We start from the raw sequence: 19272 nt of genomic DNA on the forward strand, positions 1-19272 counted from the left end.
TAATGTCTATTTTATCTGATATTAATTTATCTATCCTTCCTTTGTCTTATTTTCCATAGGGGATATTTTTCTTTGAACTATGCTTTATTAAATAAAATAAAGGTAAGGAGGAGGAGGAGGAGGAGGAGGAGGAGGAGGAGGAGGAGGAAGGGTCAGCATCATTATCCCAGGATTTCCCTCCTGCTCATTCTCACCCTGTTTCTCCAGGATCTATGATGCCAGCTGAGGTTGCCAATACAGTGAAACCAAACATAGGGGACGGAAGCGGGTTATTCCCCCATTTTTCTAGACGCTTGAGTTGCACATCCAGCCTGAAGTGGAGCACTCCATACTTGTTTCACTTGCCAGTGAGGTTCCTAACAATTTTCCCAGCACTCTAATCACAAATAAAAGCCATGCTTCATCATCACAGCTAGATACCAGAAGATGACTTTGGAGAGTAGTCTGATAAGAAATTAGCATTTGAGGGGGCCAGGTGGTACCACACCTTGTGAAGCGCAACAACTGGCAAAGAGATCCCGGTTTGAGCCCCCTGGCTCCCCACCTGTGTGTGTGGGGGTGGGGGTATGTTAAGCTTCTCAAGTGGTGAAGCAGGTCTGCAGGTGTCTGTCTTTCTCTCCCCCTTCTCTGTCTTCCTCTCCTCTCTCAATTTCTCTCTGTCCTATCCAGCAACAGTACCAACAACAAAAATGGGGGGAAAATGGCCAGACGGGTGCAGTGTATTCACAGTGCAGGTACAGAGCCCCATTGATAACCCTGGAGGCAAAAAGAAGAGAGGAGGAGGAGGAGAAATTAGCATTTACCTCTCTTTTCAGCATTATTTATGCTCTTTAGAGTATAGGTTATGATTTCTTTTTTTTTTTAATTTTACTTGTAATTTAATAGTGATCGACAAAATTGTAGGATAAGGTGGGTACAATTCCATACAATACCCTCCACCAGAGTTCCGTGTCCCATCCCCTCCACTGGAAGGTTCCATATTCTTTACCCATCTGAGAGTATGGACCAAAATTCTTTATGGGGTGAAGAAGGTGGAAGGTTTGGCTTCTGTAACTGCTTCTCCACTGGACGTGGAGACGAACACTGGCAGGTCAATCCACGGCCATGACTTTCATTCACGCCATGACTTTCATTCACCATGACAACATAGAAAGACGATGGGAAGAGTACATGGGCTTTTTCACTCTTTGTAAAAACTTTTTTCTCCTCAGGCTACATTGTTTCAATTTTTTTCCCCTCCAGAGTTATTGCTGGTGCTCAGGGCTGGCACTACAAATCCACTTTTCCCCCCCATTTTATTGGATAAGACAAGGAGATATTGATGGAGGGAGAGACAGTAAGCAAGAGATAAGCAAGATAAGACTTCTGCAGCCCTGCTTAGCAGCTTGTGAAGCTTCCCCCCTGCAGGTGGGGAGTCAGGGGCTGGAAACAGAATCCTTGTGCATGTTCTTGAATTGAACTCTGTATTATGTGTGCAACTGCCTGGCCCCTAGATGGTTTCAATATTCTTACCTCTATAGCACTGATTCTTTCTTCCATGTGGTCTACTCTGAGACGGATGGCCTCTACTGCATTTTTCATTTTATTATTTGGGCTCTTCAGCTCCCAGAATTTCTACTTGGTTCATTATTAAATCTCTTTACTAAGTCTCTATCTATCTATCTATCTATCTATCTATCTATCTATCTATCTCCCTTCTGTACTGCTTTCCTGGTTTTTGAAATGTCTGTGTCTTTTTGTAGTTCACTTAAATTTCCTTAAAATGGCCATCTAGAAATCTTTCTCAGGTAAACAGTTTCCATGTCTTGGTTTTAAACTGCTAAAAGATCATTATAATATTGATACTTTCCCACTCCTTGTAGTTTTACATTTCTGTTTTTTACTTGAATTAGCAGTCATCTCCAAGTTCACTATGGTCAGGGTAAAAATACCATTTGCCAGTGGTGCTACGTAGACGCTGAAATGGTCTCTGATCTTATATGGATATAACTGCTCCACACTGCTTGCTTCCTCTTGTGGCAGAATTCGAAGCTGGTATTTCTTCTCTGGCTAATCACACAAAACACCAGGCTGGCTCCAGATATGGTCTTCTGTTTTCCTGAAGGTGGTGCTACAGTTCAAGTTTCTTTCATGCCCATAGATCCTAATCTGCTTTCTGCTAGAACAAGGCAAGAATCTAACAATGTCTGACTAGAGCTTGTTCTTGCCACTGCTGTGGCGAAACCACACATGGAGTCAATCACAAAGTGAACCGAGATGTGGTGTGCCAGGGGTGCCTGTTGGGGTAAGTGGGGAGGATCCATGAATGAAGCTTTGCCCTTGGCTCAGGGGTAGGCTTCCCAATGGGAGTCCCATTCTTCTAATACCTCCTGAGAATCTTCTATAGTGCTCTCTTCATCTTTTCCCTCCCACCAGTCATGGAGAACCCTTTTTAATGCTCGGGATTCTGTCAGAAAGATGTGAGTTGATTCCATGGTATATCCTGTGAGTTGCTTCCATGGTATATCCCACACAGCTGGGCACTCGAAATTCACTCGCTGGCTTTTCCATTTTCCCATAAAGAAAATCATGGGTCACCTAGTTTAACCCTAGATTATGTGGTTTGGGGGAGGGCCACCACTGGGGAGCCAGACACGACCCGAACTGCCCCTGCGGCTACAGACAGACTATGACCCACATAGTCAACGACTGCCACCTCTCCAGATTCAAAGGAGGTCTCGAAATTTTACATCAGGCTCAACCTGATGCTGTTGACTGGCTACGGAAGAAGGGCAAACGCTAGAAGAAGGGGGAGGGCTAATACCAAAGCACAAGTTTTTTTTTCCCCCTCTTTTTATTTCTCTGCCTTAACTTAGCATTTGCTGTTGTTGGTGTTTTTATTGGGGCTCTCTGGGGATGGATATATCCTAAGAAATCAAACATACTCATTCAATCTGTGTATACTTGTCATAGCAGTACAATTTGTAGTAGCTCAAATCTGGAAGCAACCTAGGAGGGCAATACGTGCAAAATAGATTTTTTTGTTTTGTTTTGTCCCAATGGAAGGTAGTTTTTTTTGTTTGTTTGTTTTTTGTTTTTATTGGAGTCTGGACTCTCATGAAGTTTCTCTGATCGAATAGTGAATGACCCAACTCATTATTCTCTAGACACAGTGGGATTACAGTTGCAAGGGGCCAAAACTGGTTCATGGTCTTGTAGAGCTTTCTCAGTCAATGCTTGAATCTGCCTGCCTATTATTGGGTTCTACAGGAAGCAAGCTTGCTTCTGGACCCCTAAATAGGATGCTGAGTCTCAGAATGGCATTTCTGTTCTTAGATAAAAACCAAGTTTTTGCTATTGGGAATAATTAGGGGCAGAAACAAGAGTCCTCTGATGATGCTTACTTAACATCAGCCCTCCTTGCTATCTTGTATCTTATTGAGAACTCTACTCACATTAGATTGATATAAGTAATAAAGGAAATTTTATTATAGTAAAACACTCAGATTTATAGTCAGTTTTATAACCACCTGCCTACCTTGATTAATACAAGGCAGAAAATATGAAGAAATTACTATAGAAAAAAATTAATAGTAATTACACTAATAATGGACATAGAACTAATTGGGTTTGTAAATGAAGTCTGAAAATATACTGCAGTTATGCATGGCTTGGCAAGGAAGATAGGTTCTAAGACATAATCATTAGGCAATTTCATTGTTGTGAAAATATCACAGAATGTAATTACAAAACCCAAGAGGGCACAGCCTGGTGCGTACCTCAGCTATACACGACACAACTATGTGGTTCTCTGTCACTGGCCAAGCATGACCATACTAGTGTGGTTAAGCTAATAAAGAAGCAAGTACTATGTCTGCTCCTGAAGCACACAGTACATTCAATAACTGAGATTCAGATAACTCATTTATGATACTTGTTGAATATCTATTAAGTGTGACATACTTTGACATATATCTGGCTTTTGGGGGGAGAGGGCTTTCAGAGGCCCAGAAAGACAGCTTATACAAATGAGTAAACAGCCCTGGGATAGTACAACAAACAACACATGCCAAATTAGGAGTGGAAATAGCATGAGTGCATGATGTTTAACTCTGACACCATACAAAGTGCAACCAAAGTGGCAGGGATAACAAGACTGAATTGCAAGAGTCTGCAATGTTTTAATTCTTTGTAGTGAACCTCTGTTTCCCAAGTTCAATGGTATCCTGTTCTTTGTGAATTAAACAAATGAAATTTCCTTTTTGTTTTTTCTCCTACCTTCAATAGTTTGAAAAGGACGTGCACTAGGTCCCAGGTCAGGTCAGTTCCCAACACCACTTTTGTCAGAGCTGAGTAGTGCTCTACAGGCTCATTCTCATAAAAAAAAAAAAAATCTTTAAACATCATCAAAATAAATAGACTACCCAGAACCATATACAAATTTTAGGCAATCCCCATCAAGATCCCAACCATTTTTTAGGAGAATAGAACAAAAGCTACAATGTTTATCTGGAAACAGAAAAGACCTAGAATTGCCAAAACTATCTTGAAAGAATGAACAGAACTTGAGGCATCCCAGTCCCAGATCTCAAATTGTATTATAGGGCCATTGTCATTAAAACTGCCTGCTACTGGAACAAGAATAGACACACTGACCAGTGGAATCAAATTAAGAGTCCAGAAGTAAGTCCCTACACCCATGGACATCTAATCTTTGACAAAGGTGCCCAGACTATGAAATGGAGAATGGAGAATCTCTTCAACAAATAGTGTTGGAGAAAATGGGTACAAACATACAGAAGAATGAAACTGAACCATTATATTTCACCAAATACAAAAGTAAATTCCAAATGGATCAGGGACTTGGGTGTTAGACCAGAAACCATCAAATACACAGAGGAAAATATTGGCAGAACTCTTTTCTGTATAAATCTTAAAGTCATCTTCAATGATATGAATCCAAATACTAAGAAAAATAAATAAAAAACAAACCAATGGAACTATATCAAATTAAAAAGCTTCTGCACAGCAAAAGAAACCACCACCCAAACAAAGAGACCTCTCACAGAGTGGGAGAAGACCTTTACATGCCATACATCAGACAAGAGGCTAATAACCAAAATATATACAGAACTCATCAAACTCAGCAACAAGAAAACAAATGACAACATCCAAAAATGGGGAGAGGATATGAACAGAATATTCTCCATAGAAGAGATCCAAAAGGTCAGCAAACATATGAAAAAAAATGCTCCAAGCAAGTCATTGATTGTCAGGGAAATGCAAATAAAGACAACAATGAGATACCACTTCTGTGAGAATGTCATATATCAGAAAAGGTAGCAGCAACAAATGCTGGAGAGGTTGTGGGGTCAAAGGAACCCTCCTAGTGGGAATGTCAATTGATCCAACCCCTGTGGAGAGCAGTCAGAGAACTCTCGAAGGCTAGAAGTGGACCTGCCCTATGACCCTGCAATTCCTCTGCTGGGGATATATCCTAAGGAACCTAACACACCCATCCAAAAAGATCTGTGTACACCTATATTCATAGCAGTACAATTTGAAATAGCCAAAGCCTGGAAGCAAGCCAGGTGTCCAACAACAGATGAGTGGCTGAGCAAGCTGTGGTCTATATACACAGTGGAATACTACTCAGCTATTAGTCTCATCTCATGCACTGCCTACTGAGCTAGCTGCACTTGCCTCAGTTATTAAAAATGGTGAATTCATCTTCCCATCCCAGATGGAGCTTGAAGGAATCATGTTAAGTGAAATATGTCAGAAACAAAAGGATAAATGTGGGATGATCTCCCTCATAGATAGAAGATGAAAAACAAGATCAGAAGGGAAAACTCTAAGCAGAACTTGGGCTGGAGTTGGTGTATTGCACCAAAGTAAAAAACTCTGGGGTTGGGGGCAGGGCTCAGGTCCAAGAACATGGTGGCAGAAGAGGACATGTGGGGGTTGAATTGCTATGTAGAAAGCTGAGAAATGTTATATATGTACAAACTATTTTTGTTTGTATTTTGCATTTTACTATTAACTGTAAACCATTAATCCCTCAATAAAGAAATTAAAAAAAAAATGAATCTCTAGAAATGTGTTTGGAAGAGTTTGATATAACCTCAGTTGATTTTTTATTACAAAGAGGCTGTTTACTGAATACCTTCCAGGTGTTAAGTATTTTGTGTTTTATAGGAGTTGGTTGAATAATGATATTAGCTGTGATCTGTATTGTCTTTTATCCTTTACAAAGGAAGCTCTGGCTCAAATATGTTCTCCATCTCGTCCAGGTCACATGCTATAAAGTCACAGAGTCACAATTACTAACTGAATTCAGAGTTTCAGTTCTTCATCACTTAGTTACTCTGGAAAAATGACCCCTTTCAGACTTATTCTATACTTCAGTCTAACCAAGCTTCTATTTGATATTAAATGGTTTGAGTGATTTTACTGGTATGGAAATTAACAGGTGATATTTCATAATGTCTTTTTTTATCCCTATGGAAGAGCTCAAATTAGAAAAAGAATGCTACAACCACGGGGTGTGTGAACATGTTCTGTTCTTAAACCTTAACTTTCTTTTAAATATCTATTTTTATTTTATTTTATCGAGAAGACCATAGGATAAAAGAGGCACAATTCCCACCACCAGAGTTCTGTATCCCATCACCCCCTCATTGGACGCTTTCCTATTATTTATCCCTCTGTGAGTACGGATCCAGGATGTTACTACTGATTAAAATCTGTTCTTGTCATTATAAAAAGAAAAAGAAACTTGAACTTTCAAGGTTTTGAGTACGTTTTAGACTTAACTTGCATTTATAATGACAGGTACATGAGATGTAAGGAATAAAATTCTTTTTTTTTTTTTAAATTTTTTATTTAAGAAAGGATTAGTGAACAAAAGCATAAGGTAGGAGGGGTACAACTCCACACAATTCCCAACACCCAATCCCCATAACCCACCCCCTCCCCTGATAGCTTTCCCATTCTCTATCCCTCTGGGAGCATGGACCCAGGGTCGTTGAGGGTTGCAGAAGGTAGAAGGTCTGGCTTCTGTAATTGCTTCCCCGCTGAACATGGGCGTTGACTGGTCGGTCCATACCCCCAGTCTGCCTCTCTCTTTCCCTAGTAGGGTGTGACTCTGGGGAAGCTGAGCTCCAGGACACATTGGTGGGGTCTTCAATCCAGGGAAGCCTAGCCAGCATCCTGGTGGCATCTGGAACTAACAAAGTCCCATAACCTAGATATACACCAGTTTCTGTGAGAGAGAGCTTATGTGCACACGTATCCATAAACTACTGCAAAATATATACCTGAAAGCAGGACTACACTAGAGTTTGCAGTGAGTACCTCCCTAACACTTCCTCTCCACTATTCCAAGCTTGGGATCCATGATTGCTCAACAAATTGTTTGGCTTCATATGTTAACTCTCCTTTCAATCGCCAGGAATAAAATTCTTATTAGCAGAATTCTGCATATATGAACACAAATAATGCTGCTATTGTTTGTTTAAAATGCTTACTTTTATTAGAACTAGTGCCATTTCTATTTCTCTCCCCTATAGCTTTTAAAGAAAGTACTAGTAATCCATTCTAACTATTGGCCAGGCTACTAGGGGAAAAAAAAAAATCAGCAAATACATTGATCAAATATTTTTATGAAAAATGGATTTTTCTTGCTATGACAATGCAAACCATACTAACAGAGAACTTTAAAGTGTAGCTATAGTGAAGTCTACAGAATGTATATATATATATACCCATTACGTGCAAATATATGTTACTTATGTTACTTTAACTTGGGCACTGCTCAGTTTCGGCATATGGTGGTGCCAGGGATTATAATGGGACACTTAAGCACAGAAATCTTTTTACATTACCATTATTATAACTCTCAGTTCCTTCATTCTATTGGACACAAATGTATCTATTTCCTTACATTCTAAGAGCATTATTTTTGGAGTTATTTTTACCTAAATAATTATTACTAGGAGTTTTCAACTAGACTATCATTCATGGTCTAGGGTTTAACTGCTTGTTCAAATGGCATTATGATTTTTTAAATAACTCACAATCATAAGGTACATTGAGTTTTGGTATACCCAGAGTCTATTTTTGAGCCTTCTTTTCCTATATATAGTTGTATTTTCTGAATAAGACATTAGATCCCACCAGCAATCGTGGAATCATGCAGACATTAAGTACCAGCCAAAACAAAGGGTATCTCTAATACATTACCTTCTGCTTGTTATGAACTGATTAAACTTAAGCGTGACTAAATTTTTAGCGTATGTTTATACACCTGAATACTAATTAGCATTCACCTATACTCCATACTGCAAACTCACTCTCTGAGATTTGGGTAACATACAGAAAGAACTTCCCTGACAATGTCTGACATCAAACTTTTTTAATAGTTCATGTTTGGGTTGCATCTCTATTTAGAATAAATTGAAAATCCCCTAAACACCTCAATAAAGTCTTTTAGTTTCTTGTAATCTAAGGAAAGTTCACATAGCACTCTAGACTAATAACCAGGCCTTTAGCACACAGTGTTATACAAACATGATATTAAAGTAACTCATTTTTTCAAAAGTAATTTTATCAATGGGCAAACAAAAATCATCTTTGTAAAGATTTTTAAAATACAAAGATAAAAAATGTCACTGACTCATAGCCCTGTATTTTATACTTGTACAAAAGGTCTACTCACCTCCCCAGAGACCTGCCCCACTAGGGAAAGACAGAAACAGGCTGGAGGTATGTATCCAGCTGCCAGTACCCTTGTCCAGTGGAGAAGCAATTACAGAAGCCACCTGTTGCACCCATAAAGATCTTTGTTCCATACTCCCAGATGGGTAGAAATTACAGAAGATTGACCAGAGGGGTCTGAACTCCAACTCCATCAGGACTCAGAGAGAGAGAAGAGGAAAAAAAGAAAGGACATTCTGAAGTAGTAATAGGTGTAGGTACGACTTAAAAACAAAGAAAGCAGGACCATGGCAGGGGGTGGGGAAGCTTGAATATATACAAATATAAACAGTTATAGAAATAATAGTCAACCCATATCTGCAACCTTGGGAGAACTACTGTAGCTTCCAGTGGAGGGGATGGGGACACAGAACTCTGGTAGAGGGAACGGTGCAGAATTAGACCTATTATCTTAGTATTTTATAAATCAATATTAACCCACTAATAAAGTTTTTTAATATTTATTTATTTCCTTTTTGTTGCCCTTTTTAAAATTGTTGTTGTAGTTATTACTGTTGTTGTTATTATCGTTGTTGATGTTGTTGTTGGATAGGACGGAGAGAAATGGAGAGAGGAGGGGAAGACGGAGAGGGGGAAAGAAAGACAGATACCTGCAGACCTGCTTTACTGCCTGTGAAGCGACTCCCCTGCAGGTGGGGAGCCAGGGCTTGAACCGGGATCCTGACACCGGTCCTTGCGCTTTGCGCCACCTGCGCTTAACCCATTGTGCTACCGCCCAACTCCCTAATAAAATTTTTTTTACTAATAAAGTTTTTTTTAAAAAAAAGAAAAAGGTCTAAAAGGAATCCATTTTTAAAAATTGAGCTCAGTGTGCCAGTCTGATTCTTTACATAAATGTAACAAAAATAAACAAATCTCTACTTGACTTTACCATGTAGATCTAATTTCAGGATTTGGCTCCTTATTTATAGTCTATGGAATTATGGATAAAAACTCATCAAACACACACACACACACACACAAGCTTTTACAATAAGGGAAGTATAGTAATCATAGCAAAAAGAAAGCACGTTATTATTATAATTAACTGGAAATCAATTTTTTTGAAACTATTAAACCAGTTAATTATATCTAAGATGTTTTCCTCCTGTATTTTATTTCATTACACTGTAAAATACAAAACCTTTTATCCCCTTAAGTGAATGTATACTCTTGATAACAATAATGTGATAATTCCATATTCAGAAGATATTTAGCACGTGTACAAGTATAGGTCTCGTAATTAATGGTATTTGAAGTAAGGTACAATAGCTATCCACTTAGTCTTAGTATATTTATAACTTTAAAACTTCCCCTCCTCTCTCCATTTCTCTCTGTCCTATCTAACAACGACATCAACAACAACAATAACTACAACAGCAATAAAAAAAGGTAACAAAAGGGCAAATAAATAAATAAAATATAAAAAAGTTAAAAGAAAACTTTTAGAAATGCAAATGCTAGATTTATACAAAAATTAACCGATGAAATTCTGCAAATCTATTGATAACGTCAGTCTTCTTCAAGGAAAAGCTGAAACAACATACGACTTGAGAGAACATTCTAATTATATTCTACTCCTTATTAAAACAATTTTTTTATTATAAAGGCAAGTTGGCTGAATTTCCTCCAGTCAAACCGTCAAACTTCTAGCCCCGTGTAAAATAAAGAATTCAGTGGGGGTCGGGTGGTAGCGCAGCAGGTTAAGCACACGCGGCACAAAACACAAGGACCGGCATAAGGTTTCCGGTTTGAGCCCCAGTTCCCCACCTGCAGGGGAGTCGCTTCACAGGCGCTGAAGCAGGTCTGCAGGTGTCTTTCTCTCCCCCTGTCTTCCCATCCTCTCTCCAATTTTCTCTGTCCTATCCAACAACGAACGACATCAACAATAACAATAGCCACAACAAGGCTACAACAACAAGGGCAACAAAAGGGGGGGTTGGGAAATGGCCTCCAGGAGCAGTGGATTCATGGTGCAGGCACTGAGCCTCAGCAATAAACCTGGAGGCAAAGGAAAGAAAGAAGGAAGGAAAGAGAGAGAGAGAGAGAGAGAGAGAGAGAGAAAACACTAAAAGTTAATTTTTCTAGGCCATAAAAATACATACTTTATTAAATTTTGAAGCCATTACAATTTATGCTTTTTATGTCACCTGGACTTCAAAAAATAGCTCCGAGACTATCCTTTCAAGTGTGGCTATTCAATATTTCTAAAATAATTTTATTTTTTCCAAATCATTTCATTGAGGAAAATTATGGTTTACAGGGCAGCTATTCTCACGGTGTGCTGACACCTATCTCCCAGTGATAGGTGTCAGCACACGGCTTCCACCACCAATCCAAGTCTCTCTTTACCATAATGTCCTGACTACGGATCCCCCACTCCATCTCCCTAAAGGCCAAAGTATTTTACTTTGCTGCAATACACCTCACTTAGTCCAAATTTCACCCTGTGTTCCCCATTTCTTGCCTTGCCTCATCTATAAATGTCATCATCAGGTATGCATCATTCTCCTTCTGGGTTTCCTCACTTAAAATGACTCCTTTAGGGGGCTGGGCAGTGGCACAGCAGGTTAAGTGCACATGGTGTGAAGCATGAGTACCAGCCCAATGATCCCAGTTCGAGGCCCAGGCTCCCCAACAGCAGGGGGGGGGGGGTCGCTCCACAGGCAGTGAAGCAGGTCTGCAGGTGTCTGTCTATTTTTCTCTGTTTTTCCCTCCTCTCTTAATTTCTCTCTGTCCTATCCAAGAACAACAAAAGCAGCAATGACAACAATAGCAACAAAATGGGAAAAATAGCCTCTAGGTGCCGTGGATTAGTAGTGCAGACACTGAGCCAAAGCAATACCCTGGAGGCAAAAAACAAAACAAACAAACAAAACTCCTTTAAAGTCCATCCAAAATAAAATATAAGATTGCATCATGTCTTATAACTAAGAACTATTTCACTGTGTATATATTCCACAACTTTCTTAACCACTCAACTGTCTTGGGCATCTGAGTTGCTTTGATGTTTGTTCTGTTGCAAATTGGGCTGCTGTGAGAATAGGTGCATTTGAGTATTTTTGGACAGATTCCCTAGAAGAGGAAACACTATTTCATAGGGAAGGTACTTTCCCTGTGTTCTGAGGAACCTCCAAACTGTTTTTCACAGGGTTGAACCAACTGTCGATTCCCACCAACAATGTAGAAGTATTTTTTTTCTTCACACCCTCCCCAGAACTCCCAGAACTTGATATTTCTGTCCGTTCTAATGTTCTAAGTTCTCATATATATAAAGTGGTATCTTATTGTAGTCTTTACTTGTATTTCTCTTAACAATCACTACTCTGAGCATTTCTATCTGCTAGCCATCTGGATTTCTCCATTATGAAAAATCCCATTCATGTCTTCTACCCATGTTTTTATGGTGGTGTTTGGGGTTTTGTTGCTGAATTTTGTAAATTCTTTATGTATTTTGGTTATCAGCCCTCTGTCTGGTATGGTGCAGGTAACGATGGTCTCCTATTTACACTACAGACTGCCTTTCTGTTTTGGTAATGGTTCCACTGACTGTGCAGAAGTTATTCAGCTTCATGTACTTCCAGTGGTTTACTTTCAGTTTGGTTTTCCTTGCTGTTAGATTTGATTCTTTAAAGGTGTTTCCTAAGCAAATATCATGGAGTATTCTGCCAATGGTTTCTTTTATGGTTTGATCTACTGTCCATGTCTTTGACCATCTGAAGAGGACTTTTGTGTTATGGATGGTGATGTGTGATGATCCAGTTTCTGTACATTTTGACCCAATTTTCCCAACACCCTGTGTTGAAGAGACTCTTCTATCTGCATTTGATGTTTTGTGTCCCCCTTGTAAAAAATTAGTTGTCTGTAGGTTTGTAGGGAGTAATCATATTTTTATATGCTAGTACACATTTCAGGGTATTTCTAAGAACTAGCAGCTGAGTGTTTTAAGAAAACACTCATATTTTACTAGCCAGCTAACTAAAAAGATGTGTGGTATCTGTCATTTCTTTTCTAGTTGATCTAATTTGGGTGAAGTTTTACTTTGTTTTATAGCCAATGATAAAAACCTTTTTAAGTCCTTACTTAAAAGTCCTTGAAGGTATATCTGTGTGTGCTAATCTTATACAGGGAAGTACATAAGCAAGCAAATGTCCATAAACTATGCGTTTGTGATACTCTCCACATTCATAGAACTCAGTTGGCCTCCCATAGTATATACTGAAAATATTATTTTTTAAAAACAATTTCTTATGTTTGATAGGAAAGAGAAATAGACACCTGCAGCACTGTCTCCCCCCGGCAAGTGGGAGGAGGGGTGGGGGGGTACTGAAACAGGGTCTTTGCTCAGCTGAGTGCATTATGACCTGGCTCCTAGTTTAAAATTTTTTATTTAGGGTTCAAGCCCCGGCTTCCCACCTGCAGGGGAGTCACTTCACAAGTGGTGAAGCAGGTCTGCAGGTGTCTGTCTTTCTCTCCCCCTCTCCGTCTTCCCCTCCTCTCTCCATTTCTCTCTGTTCTATGCAATAACAATGACATCAAGAACAACAACAATAACTCACCACTGTGTTCTGGAATCTCACCTCCCCAGAGTCCTACCTCACTAGGGAAAGATAGAAATAGGCTGGGGGTGTAGATCAACCTGGCAATGTCCAGGTCCAGCAGAGAAGCAATTACAGAAGCCAGACCTTCCACCTTCTACACCCCATGATGATCCTGGGTTTATGATCTGAGAGGGATAAAGAACAGGAAAGCTTCCAATGGAGGTGCTGGGGGTGTGGATCTCTGGTGGTGGGAAATGTACCCCTCTTATCCTATGGTCTTGTCAATCATTATTAAATCAATTAAAAAAAAACACAACAAGGAAAAAAATACACTCTGGAATAGTTCCATTTTCTACTAAGCTGAAACTCAAATGATGAGACTTTGGTAAGTATGAAGATCATGAAGCACTGTATAAAACACAGCATACAATAGTCTCCTCACTTGAAAAGGCAACATTAAAAATAGGTCAGTTTCTGACAGAGGATCCACACTGCCCGGAGGAGAGACTGAGCACAGTGGGAGTTAAAAAAAGATATGTGATAAAAACGAGACAGTAAGGAGTTGGGCGGTGGCGCAGCGGGTTAAGCGAAGGCTGCACAAAGCGCAAGGACCGGCAGAATCCTGGTTTGAGCCCCCGGCTCCCCACCTACATGGGAGTCGCTTCACAGGCCATGAAGCAGGTCTGCAGGTGTCTGTCTTTCTCACCCCCTCTCTGTCTTCCCCTCCTCTCTCCATTTCTCTCTGTCCTATCCAACAACAACGACATCAATAACCACAACAATGTTAAATAACAAGGGCCAAAAAAAAAGGAAAATAAATAAATATTAAAAAATATTTAAAAAATGACACGGTATTGCTTCTGAGAATCAGAAGAGAGAAATGAATTCTCACTCTAGCCCATTTTCTGTGTAGCTTGAGTGAGTTGCTCAAACTTTCAGTGATTTTTGTTAACAGCAACACAGAGTTTACTGTCTGAGAAGTAGAGTCACACAGAGCAGTGATGAAGTGGGCATGCAATACATGGGCCTTTACCCAAGACACCACTCTTTCTCATGACCTGTTATGTTTGATTTGCTCTAGGACCACTTGCAGACGTATAAAATGCACAAAAATGGAAAGAATGTGTCTAAAAATATAAAAAATATTTTAGGAATGTATTTCAGAAGGGGAAAAAAGGCTTCCGAAACAATTGTTTTACTTTGTGCCATGTGGAATATCAATTTCAAGCAAAGTTGTTAACATGGACCCCACACCAATGAAAAATGGAACACAATACTGACTATAGCATTTCAGTAACTTGGAAAGACTACACAAAGTTACCTTTCAAAATGTCGAATGAGTTTGAAGGTGTCGCTTTCATACGTCATAGTAGTGCTGTCAGCCTATTAAAAATCCATTTCCCTATAGGACCTTTTCCTTCTCTTTTGTATCTCATCAGCTAATTTTTTTTTTTTTTTTTTTTTTTTTTTTACCAGACCATTGCTCAGCTCTGGCTTCTGGGGGTGTGGGGGATTGAACCTGGGACTTTGGAGCCTCAGGCATGAGAGACTCTTTGCATAGCCATTATGCTCTCTACCCCTGCCCCTTCATCAGCTAACATGTTAAATTCTACTTTCTATAATTTTAACATATAAAAGTGGCTGTAACAAATATGTATTTTCAGCAACGTACACTCTCATCCCAACAAGATTTGAGTGAACTCCCACTCTGAGAATCTTTCTACTTTCCCAGCCATGGTCCACACCCTAGACTTGGACAGGATATACTAGCACTCATAGCATTAATATCACTGCTGGAGGAAATAACTAGAATGATTCTCCCTTCGTCTTTCAGTTATTTAGAAATTCAATTAACATCAGCTACACAAACATGATCCATAGTGCTTTATTTATTTATATGTGAACAAAGTATCATCCAGACAGCAAAGAGTGAAAAGGAGACAGTGGTTTAGCAAGAGCATTTGACAATTTATTTTTTTACGCTAGTAAACGAAATGTCCAGTTGACTTTCTTGATTCCCTTTTCTCTCACTCCCCACCACCACCACAGGCCTTTCCTCACTTCTTCCGTTCAACAATGGTTTCTGGCTGAGACCACAATTTCAACAAGAAATGAAAACTACATTACTCAGGAAGGAAGCTAATAAGCATCCCCTCCCCCAAATGCCATTAGAGACTTCCTGAATGAATGAGAAACACATTAATTACAAAAAAAAAAAAAAAGAAGGTGCTTGCATAAGCAACACAAACATATTCCCGTCTACATTATGATTAAAATCAACTGGAATAATCAATGTCAGAGATGGAGAATACCTACTAGGTGATATCTTATACATCTATGGCCAGTGAAATCTGTCCTCATACATGTGTGGACTTCCCAGTGCAAACGCAAGGAATTCTATCACTTCTCTTTAAGATAACTCCATAGCATACAGGATTTTACTAAAAGGAAATTATGAAATTCTTCTTCAAAATCATTTCACTATTGTCTCGTTTGTAAATGGGATGCATGGGTGTAATTAAGCAGAAATGATTTTCTCATTAGTTATACAATTGATATAAAGACTCTGATAAACTATACATATCCACATATTCTTATTGTAAGGCCCACTGACGACTGGTGTAATTCTGTGTTTTAAGAATAACCTCATATAAAACTCCCTCTTAAAATTATATTTAAAGAATCGAATGGGTTTTTTTTTCTCCCCTTCCTCTGGTTTTCTATTTACTTGACAAGTCAGTAGTTTGTAGTCTTAAGTATCCATCTTGAGATTGCTCTTAATAGAGAATTTGATCTTTATAGAGATGATAAATAAGATTCATAGTGATCATTTACATTAAAACTTTACAGTAAGCATCTGGGCAATGCCATGGTGGAGATATTAGAACAGACCACCACAAAGGAAGTACTCCAAGTCTCATATGGTAGAAACAAGGGGACGAAACAAGAGGAAACTTGGACTAGCTGTGTCAACTGCAGTAGATTCAAGACCCCTCAAGGGGGGGAGGACTGCATGGGAAGGGGGTGGCAGTGCACGAGGAGGGTGGGTATGGTGCATAAGCCCAGCTCAGGGAGTGTGTATGGAGAGAGAACATTTGCCATCAGTGCCTGCGTGAAATGCCTGGGTGAGGAGAGGGAAAGGAGGAAGACGCAGAGCTATCCGGTATCCAGCACCTAGCAGTTTGAGCTCTTACCAAGTTTGTCCATCCTTATAGCAAAGTTCCTTTCTCTTTTAAAGCAGTATGTGTATGTTTAACGGCCTCTTTCACTCTTAACTGTAATAAAAAATTTTTTTCCTAGGGTTGTTATGTATAATCACTACACAGACTGCAAACAGCCAAGGCATCAGATTCTGCCAAGAATGAACCAAGTTATCCATTTACAACTGTGGTACTCCAAAGCCCTTTCCTTGCTTCATGGTAGGTATTGTGGTATCTGCCAGCAACTTTTATTTCCAGTAGATTAAATCTATCAACTTGCATGACGGTGTTCTCTGTGTACTTAAATTTCCTAACACAGTACTATAACCAATCCTGGAGGCAGTTCACCAAACAGACCACATGTTGTATCTTGCGCGAGGACCAAGTTCAAGTCCTTAGCACCGTGAATGATGAAGTAGTGTTTCTATTACCTCTTTCTCTTTGTGTCTAAAGTCCAAAGGCAGAGGGGGAAAGAGAAAGACGACTATTCCAAACAGAACTGTACAGGCACAAGGCCCTAGAAGGTAAAATTAAGAATTCTTATGATTCCCACTCCTTCACCATCAAATGTGAATTTTGCAAGGCAATAAACTAATATATACAGTTTTCTGTGCACCTCTTCCTTCCAATAAACATTTTCTACATGTGATGCTTTGTCATATAATAAGAATAGTTTATATGACTAAAAATGTTACCAGACCACACGAACCCTCCCCCAATTAAAAACCTTTAACAGGCTCATCAATCATTAAAGCCAGTGACAACTGGACAGCAGTTTTACATATCAAAAGGTAATTTCTCAAAAGCCTCAAAGGACTTTCTGAAATGCCGGTATGGATAAATAACACAGGTGTAGCTTCTGAATACTGTAAGACGATTTTTCCAGTTCTATGCTAATATAAATCCACATTGAATCACACATTTGTCTATTTGGTTACCATGACAAATATGTCCATATTCCTGTTAAGATTTACTTAACGATATTAGAGAGTGTGTAATCTGTTTATTTATAGCCTTCTCAAAAAAAGAAAGGAAGAAAGGAAGAAAGGAAGAAAGGAAGAAAGGAAGAAAGAAAGAAAGAAAGAAAGAAAGAAAGAAAGAAAGAAAGAAAGAAAAGAACTAGCCACAACCTCCCTCCTTGGGAGTCTTCAGTACTTAGACTAATGCTTGCTGCTGAGTCTATGCATTGTGAAAAACTGATAAATGACGTAGCCACTGCTTTATAAATCATAGTAAATGACCAAGTAAATTTGGGCTACTGCACCTTAAAATTGTAGCACCTTATACACAGGAGGAAAAGTCTCTAGTCAATTCCATACTCTTCTCCTGCACATGAGAAATACCTTTCAAGACTCATCATGAAGCATCAGCAAGATTACTCATTGGGAATAACCCAGGTTCAGGTTTGAACCCCACTACACCGAGGGAAGTTTCAACAGGAAAAGCAAATGAAAGCAATTATAACACTGGCCTATAGACTTAATGTACACAATTAACAGGAGTCTGTGGTGCGGGTAGACTCGAACCTGGGTCACATGCATGTCAAGGCATCACTCTGTCCAAGAGAAGGACTTTGCCAGCCGGATGATCTGAATCTTTATGAGAACAAATAAATAGCTTTACCTTTCCTTATAATTTATTCTGAAAATGTGTACTGTTGTTCAGCATGAGTGGAATTAATATATCTGTTTACATACAAAGCTACTACCATTATTAAAATATAAAATGTGTTTTTAAAAGAGTGAATCACTGTCATATTTATTCAACATTTATATTTCTAACATTTGGAACCATTAAAATTTTTCCATTACAAATATGACAATTTTTTTTGTACAAATAACAAACCAAGCAGAGGGTAGATAGTGTAATGGTTATGCAAAGAGATTCTTATACCTGAGGCTCCAAAGTCCCAGGTTCAATCCCCCGCACCACCAGAAGCCAGAGGTGAACAGTGCTCTCGTAACAAATAAATAAAAATAACAAGTCAATGTTTGCAACTGAGTATGTGTCTTTTGTAAAGAGATGAAGAGGTCTATCTTAGAAATATAGACATTTGTAAGAAAAATCTATACAAAGGTATGGGGGAAAGCAGGACCAGTACCACAAGTGGAAAATTTCCAAAATCTTCCCCACAGATCCAACTCTTTTGAAGTTCTTCTGAATTAGAAAATATTCTTCAGCAATTTGTTTGGCTTTATATCTTAACTCTTTTTCAGCCAGCAGGTTCCAGATGCTACCATAATGACAACCAGACTTCCCTGAGCAGATGACCTCACCAATGTGTCCTAGAGCCCAGCTTCCCCAGAGCCCCACCCCACTAGGGAAAGAGAGAGACAGGGTGAGAGTATAGATCGATCTGCCAACACCCATGTTCAGCAGAGAAGCAGTTACAGAAGCCAGACCTTCCACCTCTGCATCCCATGATGACCCTAGTTCCATACTCCCGAGAAGGATAAAGAATAAGAAAGCTGTCAGAGGAGGGGATGGGATATGGAGTTTAGTGGTGGCATTTGTGTGGAGTTGTACCCCTCTTATCCTATGGTTTTGTCAGAGTTTCCATTTTATAAATGAATAAATAAATAAAAAGAACTTATTCTAAGCCTCACATATTATTAACTTATGTCTTGGTGGGGGGGGGGGTATGCCAGGTATCTTTAAGAATGTCAAATGAGTTTTCTACTGAAAGAGAGGAAGACAATATATTCTTCTCAAATCATGCACAGTAAAATTCACTCCTTTTGATGTAGATTTTTGTGTTTGGATAGATATAGAGTGTAAACACTATTAGCCTTAAG

General features: G+C 39.2%; 1 protein-coding gene and 1 long non-coding RNA gene across 12 annotated transcripts in view; one reads left to right on the forward strand and one right to left on the reverse strand.

Moving 5' to 3' along the window:
• SSBP2 (single stranded DNA binding protein 2) overlaps positions 1-19272 on the reverse strand; it is a 277264-nt gene that overhangs the window by 98605 nt on the left and 159387 nt on the right. The gene's annotated exons all lie outside the window — the stretch shown is intronic.
• LOC132541189 (uncharacterized) lies at positions 2130-17596 on the forward strand. The gene is made up of 3 exons (XR_009552361.1): positions 2130-2284; positions 16578-16696; positions 17214-17596. It is a non-coding gene; the product is annotated as an uncharacterized LOC132541189 (long non-coding RNA).

Source organism: Erinaceus europaeus, chromosome 11 (assembly GCF_950295315.1).
Source record: "Erinaceus europaeus chromosome 11, mEriEur2.1, whole genome shotgun sequence".
Classification (NCBI taxonomy): Eukaryota; Metazoa; Chordata; class Mammalia; order Eulipotyphla; family Erinaceidae; genus Erinaceus; species Erinaceus europaeus.